Here is a 10,607-nt window from a genome sequence, read left to right as displayed (position 1 = left end):
CGGGCAGAAGAGTGGGCTCACCTGCACCTCCTTAGAGGACCCGAGCCAGCGATGAACCCCCGTTCAACCAGAATCAATGCGGGCAGAAGAGTGGGCTCCCTGCACCTCCTTAGAGGACCCGAGCCAGCGGTGAAATCTGGACTTTAGGCAAGTGCACGAGGACCATCAGATCACTGGAATTAAAGGTTCAGGGTCCAACAATTAAAGGGACGTGGCGGGCGAGCACAAGGAGTCTGGTGCTCCAGATTTAAAGGCACAGGCACCAAAAAACTTAAAGGGACAAAACGGACGATCAGCACAGAGTGGCAGATTTAAAGGCGCAGTGAAAGGTAATTAATAAATTAAAGGGGCAGTGCGGCTAGAACTATACAGCTACGAGTGAGAGGCACTATCATTGTACTGGGAAGCAAACAAACGGATTGTCAGCAATGCAAGTGGGGGGTGCACCACTATTGAATTTGGCTTTGAGCAAACTGGATTCATAGCAGCTGGAGGCAGCACATACAGCAGTAAGGGGAGTGCAAGAGAGGCTGCAGGCCAAGGAGGTAGAAGGTTGCTGCACCACTCAAGAAAATGCCCGCTGCTCCTCTCAAAGCACCCAGCAGGAAGGGAGCCACGAAGGGAGCCACTGAGTGTGCCAAGCGACTTTTACTTACAAAACCTAAAAAACTGGACACCCTAGCTACGGTGCTTTACACCCTATGTTAACTGAAAACTGGACACCATAGCTATGGTGCTTTACATGCTGGGGCTATCTGAAAACAGGCCATACTATCTACGATCCTCTACATTCTGGGACAACCTGAAAACTGGACACCCAATAACAGTGCTTTACATACTGGGCTAGCTGGAAACTGGACACCCTAGCTGTGGTACTTTACACACTGGGATGACCTAAAAAACTGGACACTCTAGCTATGGTACTTTACATGCTGGGGCTAGCTGAAAACTGGACAACTTAGCTATATTGCTTTACACTCTAGGACAATATGAAAACTGGCTACCCTAGCTGTGGTGCTTTACTCGCTGGGGCTAGGTGAAAACTGGCCACCCTAGCTGTGGTACTTTACACGCTAGGATGTTCTTAAAACGGGACACTAGCAATGGTACTTTACAGGCTGGGGCTAGCTAAAAAACTGGACACCATAGCTATGATGCTTTACACGCTGGCGCTAACTGAAAACTGGACACCTTAGCTATGGTGCTTTACACGCTGGAGCTAGCTGAAAAGTGGACAACCTAGCTAAAGAGCTTTACACGCTAGGATGTTCAGAAAACTGGACTCTCTAGCAATGGTACTTTATATGCTGGGGCTAGCTGAAAAACTGGACACCCTAGCTATGGTGCCTTACATGCAGGGACTATCTGAAAACTGGACAACCTAGCTACAGGGCTTTACACGCTGGGACGACCTAAACAACTGGACACCTTAGCTAAGGTGCTTCATATGCACTATCTGAAATGGGACACCCTAGCTATGGTACTTTACACACTGGGACGATCTTAAAAGTGGACACCCCCGGGTGGCAAAAAGGAATATTGCCCTGGGGTGGGGGCGCGGGAGGCTCCATGATGGGACCAATGGAGGTGAGACTTGGATTGGTGCCAAAGGGCGGAGGAGACGACTTACAAGGCAAGGGGGTGTGTAAAGAAGTGGAGGAAGGTCTGGGGCCATAAGTATCCATAAGAGGATGCCAAGCACAAAAGCAGCAGAGTCCATGGGGTGACATCTCATGTGCACAGGTACAGAAGCAGTCCTTGGGTGGATATCCAAGGTGCACAGGTACAGTTGCAGCAGGAGTCCAAGGTGCACAGGTACAGTTGCAGCAGGAGTCCAAGGTGCACAGGTACAGTTGCAGCAGGAGTCCAAGGTGCACAGGTACAGTTGCAGCAGGAGTCCAAGGTGCACAGGTACAGTTGCAGCAGGAGTCCAAGGTGCACAGGTACAGTTGCAGGAGGAGTCCAAGGTGCACAGGTCGAGAAGCCGCGAGAACCCACGGGGGTGATATCCAAAGTGCACAGGTACAGAAGCAGCAAGAGTCGAAGGTGCACAAGTACAGAAGCAGTCCTTGGGTGGATATCCCGGGTGCACAGGTACAATTGCAGCAGGAGTCCAAGGTGCACAGGTACAGAAGCCGCGAGAACCCACGGGGTGATGTCCAAAGTGCACAGGCACAGAAGCAGTGAGAGCGATGGGGTGATTTCCAAAGTACAGAGTGGATCCTCCGTGTGATATCTCCGATGCACAGGTAAAGAAGGTCTCAGGGTGATATTTTTGATGCCCCGGCACAAAAGCTCACAGTACATACCCTCCATATAAACCCTACAGTACATTAATCCTCATCTCTCACCCGCGTCTGAATTTACCTCAATTTCAACCTCATTCCTCCAGCCCCTCAAATGCCCTTTCACTGCCTCTCTATACTTGCCTCATCCACTCTCCTTTGTCTCTACTTCACTCCCCGCCTCCTTCAGACTCCGCCCAGTCCCTGAGCCAATCGAGTGCTGCCTCCAAAATCACTGCTTCAAACGAAGTCCACCTCAGTACCTCTGCCGCTTCCAACCTCAAGCTCTCCGGGTCCAGGCCCAGTTTCCAACACATGTTTGTTTTCATCTGTGTCCCCTCCTTAATCCCTGATCCATCGCCCTCCATCCTGAAGCATCCGGGACCCTTCTCACTGTCGAACCCCATACCCTGCCCGCGCTGCACCTCAATCCATGGTGCAATCCCGTCGTCCCTCAAACTACTCCCTACCTTAATCCCCTATTCTATACTTACCCCAGCCTCCCTCATCACTCCATCACAGCTTGGTCTCCCCAGCCCCATCCCTCCCTTAGTCCCCACCCCTTCCCTAGCTCATTGACCCCACCCCTTCCCCTACAGCCCTGAGAGGGAATGCCTCAGTCCTCTAGCCCACTCTTGAGTCTTTAAACTCTGCTCCCAACTCAATCCCAAATTCTTCAACGGTGAAAATGGTGTCCCAGGTCTTGTTGATGACTTGTTGCAGTGCCTGCAAGAAGAACATAAGAAGCACTTAGGAATGTGTTATTACCAAACAGCTGCAGCATCTGCTTAAATCATCATCCGGATATGTGGATTACACACAACTGCAGCACCAGCACTCATCATCAACAGGGTACATAGATCAGACACACAACTGCAGCACCAGTTTAAATCATCATCCAGGTATGTGGATTACACATAACTGCAGCACCAGTTTAAATCATCATCCAGGTATGTGGATTACACACAACTTCAGCACCAGTTTAAATCATCATCCGGGTATGTAAATTACACACAACTGCAGCACTAGCACTCATCATCAACAGGGTACATAGATCAGACACACAACTACAGCACCAGTTTAAATCATCATCCGGGTATGTGGGTTACACACAACTGCAGCACCAGTTTAAATCATCATCTGGGTATGTGGATTACACACAACTGCAGCACCAGTTTAAATCATCATCTGGGTATGTGGATTACACACAACTGCAGCACCAGTTTAAATCATCATCCGGGTATGTGAATTACACACAACTGCAGCACCAGTTTAAATCATCATCTGGGTATGTGGATTAAACACAACTGCAGCACCAGTTTAAATCATCATCTGGGTATGTGGATTACACACAACTGCAGCACCAGTTTAAATCATCATCCGGGTATGTGGATTACACACAACTGCAGCACCAGCGTACATCATCAACAGGGTACGTGGATTCAGCATTTGTAGACCCACTGGCTATCATCATCACCATGGGATGGTTGTCATATACAGCAGGATCTCCACTTGCTTCCATCATCAACAGGGGACAATACTTCCACACACAGGTGCAACACCTACTTACATCATCAGAGGACAGTACTCGCACACGCAGGACAAACTGATGCATCCACCTGCTTAAAGCAATACTGGGAAAACTGGTCAGACTCCAGTGCAAGAGTCTGCTTGCCTCATCATTAAAGGATGCTCAGAAGAAGCTTTCGTCATTCCATAGACGCCAATCATCCATCCCCTTCCTGGAACCCTTTAGCTTTGGTGGCCTGACCATTGGCTTCTCATCACCTTCCACATTCCAGCCCTTACAAACAAGAGGCGTGTGCACTTCCCTCACAGGCACCTCACTGCCCTCCAAAATTAAGAAAACCCTGGGTCCTCAGTCTGGGTGGTTCCACCCATCATCCCGGGAGCATCTGTAACCGAGAGGTTCTCTTCGCTTCTATTTTGTCTGCCCGTGGGCAGCCGCCCCACCGGGCCTTCTCATGTTTCTTCCATTGGGCCTGGTGCTCCAGGTTGGATGACACTGTTCTGTGTGCTCTGTAGGTGAGTGATGGTCGCTGTGGTGAGGTGAAGGAGGCAAGTACCATCCTGCTAGGAAGATGCAGCACTTGTCCCCCCATCCTCATGCTGCTCTGAGGGATACACCACAACACTTTATCTACAACCCGCGTCCGCTCCTATCACTCGTTGACCTCATGCTTTAACCCTGTTCAGCACTTCGCTGCCTTTGGATAGATTTGCACTGGCGAAATACCTTATACATGCATAGGGGCAGCTGTCCATGGGCTATGCGTGATTAATTATGATCAGGACTTGCCCCACAGATCTTCTGTTTCCATATCCATCCATCCAATTAATATATGGATGAAAAGAAGTAATCCAAATGTAATATCATCTGTATATATGTTGCGCAGTGCTGCTTTTTACATTTGGCTCATGCAGATGTTTCAAAGACTGAAAGGTTGGCTCTAGTAGCAGCCAGGGGATCCTTGTTTTCGGTTTATTACCCTTGTCCCCTTGGTCTGAGGGGTTGCTCTCTTTTGCTTTTTGGTCCTATAATTTTGACCATATTCTCGTGCTGATGGTGTAATGTGGACAATCAGCCATTAATAAGTTCAAGTCCCACCAGTAGCCCCAGGATGGGGCGAGGCTGATTACTATCTAGATGGTCATCATGGTGGTGTCTTCGGCAGGGACGCCTAAAGATGCATCTCCACCTGAGCCAACGGACTGAAGAAAATGAGTTTCACAAGGTCCTATTCATTTCCTTACATTCCTCCATTCCTTACCATCTCGTGACAAAACCCTGCCTACAGCCTCCATTTCTGCTGACGCTCAAAACTATCACATACCCAAGCCCCCCTGTTCTTTGCAGTTAGCCAATTCATCAACAGAAAGCCATGAAACACCTACGCCCTGTGTAAACAAGCTTGTTTTTCATCTTCTGCTCCCTGCTTTGTAAACATTCTTGACACCGTGATCAGGTTATCTGGAGAATAGTCTGAATGCCGAGCCTTGATCAAGCTGATTGGACAATGGTCTGAATGCCGAGCCTTGATCAGGTCATCAACTACAAACACCGCCTTGATCAGGTCATCAACTGCAAACACCGCCTTGATCAGGTCATCCACTGCAAACACCGCCCTGAATGAACAATGTACTGAATGCTAAAAGAGTGGAGTAGAAATGTAAATAAGGCTTGTTCGCTGCGGAGTAAAGCAGCAGCCTCCTGGGTTTTGTCTGACTAGCTTGGGACTCTGTTCCATAGCCCGGGCTATTGTAATAAAGGTGGTTCTCTCTACAGACGAAGGTTTCCGGGTCCACTTTATTAAATAAGGAGGGTAAGAGTAGACTCGGGTGATTCCCGCACCGCCACGCCCTAACTCCTCCTTGGGGTGGGCTTTTCCTGGTTCTACAGGACAGCAGAGTGAACACTGCTCAGTGTCGTACTTATGCTGGACTGTATCTTTCAATACGGGCCGGTGCGAAGGATATCCGTGTGTCCCTGTCCTTACTAAAATAATTTGGAAAACTCACCTGTGATCTTTGTGTAGGGGGGGACCATGCCAAGCTTCTTCCGTAGATGGCTTCCCATTTGCCGATCCTATCAGAAATGTCCTTTCTATGGTCCCATGAACTGCATCTTTCTCTTCCCCGTCGATACAGAGAGGAGGTGCATGCACTTTCCTGACAGGCAGTCCACTCCCTCTGACCTCTAAAATAAATAAAACCCTTGATCCTCAGGCTCGGTTGCTTCACCACTATCCTGGGAGAACCTTTAACCAAGGTATCCAGACGAATATATGCTGATACTTAGCATACCATTAATCCGCAGGTATTTACTTTGAAGTATTTACTTCGCAAATACCATTACTACGCATGATTTTAGTGTGCATGCTTTTACTTCCAAATATATACAAATGCGTTAAAAATGCTTTTACTTCGCAGTTAATTACGCATACCGTTACAACCCTATCTCACCCTGACCCCTAAAAATATCCCAGCACCCCAAAACCTAAACGTACCCTGAACCCCAAAAATACCCAGCACCCCAAAACCTTAAACGTACCCTGAACCCAAAACCTTATCCCACCCTGACCCCTAAAAATACCCCAGTACCCCAAAACCTAAATGCACCCTGAACCCTAAAATTACCTCCTACACCCCAAAACCCTAACCAACCCTGACCCCTAAAATTACCCCAGCACCCCAAAACCTAAACGCCCCCTGAACCCCAAAAATACCCCAGCACCCCAAAACCTTAAACGCACCCTGAACCCAAAACCCTATCCCACCCTGACCCCTAAAAATACCCCAGTACCCCAAAACCTAAATGCACCCTGAACCCTAAAATTACCTCCTACACCCCAAAACCCTAACCAACCCTGACCCCTAAAATTACCCCAGCACCCCAAAACCTAAACACCCCCTGAACCCCAAAAATACCCCAGCACCCCAAAACCTTAAATGCACCCTGTACACTAAAAATATACCCTATACCCCAAAATACTAACCCATCCTGACCCCTAAAAATACTCCCGTGCACAGTAACTCCATTATGCATAGTAAGTTCATGCTAAGTAATGGAACATGCGTAGTAAATGCATGCTAAGTAAAGGCATCTGCGAACTAAAATCTGCGTAGTAATGGTAGAATACCATCCAGACTACTTGGAATATTTAGAGCCGCACAATCTTCTCCATTGCTCTCAGTCAGAGTTTCGACCATGCCATAGCAGTGAGTCTTCCTTACTCATAGTCTCTGAAGAACTACGAAGGACTTTGGACCAAGGTGACCCAGCGGCTGTAATTCTGCTTGACCTCAGGTCTCCCACAGAATTCGGCTTGTTCAGACTGCAAGATGGCGGAGCAACAGGTCAGGGTTTGCAGTAGTTTGTCTCGTTGATTCAAGATCAGTCTTTAAGTGATCAATAGCCCTTTTCCTCTGATCTTCCTTTGGAGAGTGGGGTTCCTCGGGGGTACCCTGTGAGCCCCACATTGTTCAAAGTATGCGTCTGCCATTGTGTAATCCTTCGCTGTCACCCTGGTGTCCTACGCTAATGACTCGCAGCTGGTGATACCCCTCTCTCCTGACGAGGCAATGGCTCCCAGCTAAAGAACTGTCTCACAGCTGTAGGTGAGTGGATTGAAACAGCTGTCGGAAGATAAAGAAGCGCATGCAGTTAAGGATCCGAAAGTGTGACAAAGGCAAAAGGAAAATGCTACTTGCCCAGTATGCATCTGTTCTTGGCATGTAGAGCTGTAGATTCCCATGCTTTGCATAGCTCGCCATCTAGTGTTGGTTCCGGATGTTTGCACTTTGATTTTCTTCGAAGAAGTCTTTTCCAGTCACATGTTAGGTGACTCCTCCTTTCGGTAATAGGGCGCTTGGGCATCGACTCCATTATTAGATTGTTTTCCCGCAGAGGGTGGTAATGGAGTTAGTAAGATTAGTAGTGTATTTATCTACGTAAGATATCAGTGCCACATGTGTAGGTACCCAGGCCGGCAGGTGACCGCATGTGAATCTACAGATCTACATGCCAACAACAGATGCATACTGGGTAAGTAGCATTTTCTGTTCAAGGCATGTGAGCTGTAGATCACATGCTTTTTATACACTGTACAGCAGTAATCTTCCAAAGCGGTGGCTACATGTAGCTGTTGCAGTGGTTTGAAAGAGTGTTCTAAGTAATGCTTGGCCCACACTAGCTTGTTGTTTTGCTAACACATCTACACAATAACGTTTTGTGAATGTGTGTGGTGTAGACCATGCTGCAGCTTTGCAGATGTCATTTATGGTGATGTTTTGTAAGAATGCCATCGAAGCCCCTAGTTTGTGAGTGGAGTGCGCTCTAGGGGTAATTGTTAATGTTAATTTCGCTTTTGCATAGCATGTCTGAATGCATTTGACTATCCACTGTGCAATACCTGATTTTGAGATGGGATTGCCTTTATGAGCTGGAACAAAAGCCTCAAAGATTTGTTTCGTTGTTTTTTTTTTTTTTTGGTTTTGTTCTTTCTATGTAGTAGAGTAATGCTCTTTTAACCTCTAAGGTATGTAGAGCACGTTCTGCCACAGAATCTGGTTGAGGGAAGAACACAGGCAACGCAACAGATTGGTTGATATGGAAGGCAGAAATCATGTTGGGTAAAAATTTAGGATTATTCCGAAGAACCACTTTGTTTTGTGTACTTGTAAAAATGGTTCTTGTATGTTTAGTGCCTACAGCTCACCCACTCTCCTCAGTGATGTAATAGTTATGAGGAAAGCAACTTTCCAAGTGAGAAATTGCAGCTCATATTTGTGCAATGGCTCAAAGGGTGGACCGGAATCTGGATGTCTTATCTCTCCACGGTTCTGCGTGAGGAGATTGGGTGTAAGATGTAGTTTTTGGTGATGGACTACTGAGAGCTCCAACAGGGTGGTAAGCCACGGTTGACGGGCCCATGTGAGAGCAACTAGGATTAGTGCCAGGACGCCTGTTTGAGCTTCCGAACGACTAGTGGAATGAGTGGGAGAGACGGAAAATCGTAGGCAAATATCCGTGACCAATTCATCCATAGTGCATTGCCTTTGGACAATGGGTGTGGATACCTGGATACGAAGCTTGGGCATTTTGCGTTTTGGTGTGTGGCAAACATTTCTATGTCTGGGAAGACCCACATCTGTAAGAACGTGAGCAGAACTCGAGGGTGGAGTTCTCACTCGTGGATCTGTTTTCTCTGTCTGCTGAGCAAATCTGCAATTTGGTTGTCTACTCCTGGAAGGTGTTCTGCGAGGATCTGCATTTTGTGATGTATGGCCCACCTCCAGATGGTCTGTGCTAATTGTGACAGTTGGAGAGAGTGTGTCCCTCCCAGTTTCTGTATGTAATGCATTGCTGACATGCTGTCTGTGCATATTAGGACAGCTTTGCGTACTAGGTGAATTTGAAAGGCTTTGAGCGCTAATAATATTGTTAGAAACTCTAGATGATTTATGTGAAGTTGCTTTTGACTCCACAGGCATTGATTTGTGCGAGTTCGGAGATGAGCTCCCAAACCAGTGAGCGATGTGTCTGCTGTTAGCCCTGTCTGTTGAAGAAGTTCGATGAAGGGGTGGCCTTTGGATTGGTTTTGTGGATTCCACCACTGCAAAGAGTGATGAGTGCGGCCGTCCACCAATACAAGATCTGATAACTGACCTTGAGACTGATTCCACTGATGTGCTAAGCATTCCTGAAGGGGAAGCATTTGAAGGAACTATAGAAGCAGGAAGCGTCATCCTGGACTCCTCACTCTCGTTGACCAGACAAGTCAACGCCGTTTCATCATCGTGCTTCAACATTCTTCGTATGCTCAAAAAAACATTTCGCTGGATCCCCACCAAAACTAGAAAAACGGTCACTCACGCACTGGTTACTAGCCGCCTGGATTACGGAAACACCCTATACGCCGGTACCACCGCAAAACTTCAAAAAAAACTCCAACGCATCCAGAACGCATCAGCCAGACTCATTCTAGACATCCCGCGTAACGACCACATCTCTGGTCACCTGAAATCCCTCCACTGGCTCCCCGTCAATAAGAGGATAACATTCCGCCTCCTAACTCACGCACACAAAGCACTTTACGAACTTGGACCCGAATGCCTCAACACACGACTGTCCTTCTACACCGCCCCCCGCCAGCTCCGCTCCTCCAACAAAGCCCTTGCCACTATACCTCGCATCAACAAAACCACCATGGGAGGAAGATCCTTCTCCTACCTGGCGGCTAAAACCTGGAACTCACTGCCCATTCACCTTCGCCTCACTCAGAACCACCTTACATTCAGAAAGCAACTTAAAACCTGGGTATTTGACAAGTAATCCCCCACCCTTTTCCAAGCGCCTTGAGACCCTCTAGGTATGTAGCGCGCTATATAAATTTTTGAATTGAATTGAATTAAATTGAAGCCATGATTCCTAGTAACTGCATTAACGCTCGAGCTGGCAATGAGTGGTAAGGCTGGAACTGGGACAGTAGAGTATGAATGTCGCAGATTCTGGGAGAATTGGGATAGGCCACAGCTTTTTGTGTATCTATAGTGGCTCCCAAGGACGCCTGCGTGCTATAGGGATGGAGATGGGACACGGATAGATTCACTGAGAATCCAAGACCGTGGAGCAGCTGCACTGTTTTGTGACTATGTCGTAGACAGCTTTCTTGCGAGCTTGCTTTTATGAGCCAGTCGTCTAAGTATGGGAAGATGTGAATGTGTTGTCTTCGTGGATAAGCTGCGACTACTGACAGGCATTTGGTGAAAACCCTGGGTGCGGTGGTGACTCCGAATGGG

General features: G+C 47.7%; 1 protein-coding gene across 4 annotated transcripts in view; it reads right to left on the bottom strand.

Annotated features, from left to right (window-relative positions):
• Positions 1-2,886: 2,886 nt before the first annotated feature.
• Positions 2,887-10,607, bottom strand: part of LOC144826085 (para-nitrobenzyl esterase-like) — a 370,560-nt gene continuing 362,839 nt past the window's right edge. For all 4 annotated transcript variants that reach the window (XM_078684441.1, XM_078684442.1, XM_078684439.1 and 1 more), the window contains exon 10: positions 2,887-3,011. The gene's annotated coding sequence lies outside the window, so the exon portion shown is untranslated. The remainder of the gene's footprint in view (positions 3,012-10,607) is intronic.

The sequence above is a fragment of the Lissotriton helveticus genome, chromosome 3_2 (assembly GCF_964261635.1).
Source record: "Lissotriton helveticus chromosome 3_2, aLisHel1.1, whole genome shotgun sequence".
NCBI lineage: Eukaryota > Metazoa > Chordata > Amphibia > Caudata > Salamandridae > Lissotriton > Lissotriton helveticus.
This window is presented reverse-complemented; position numbering and strand designations above follow the sequence as displayed.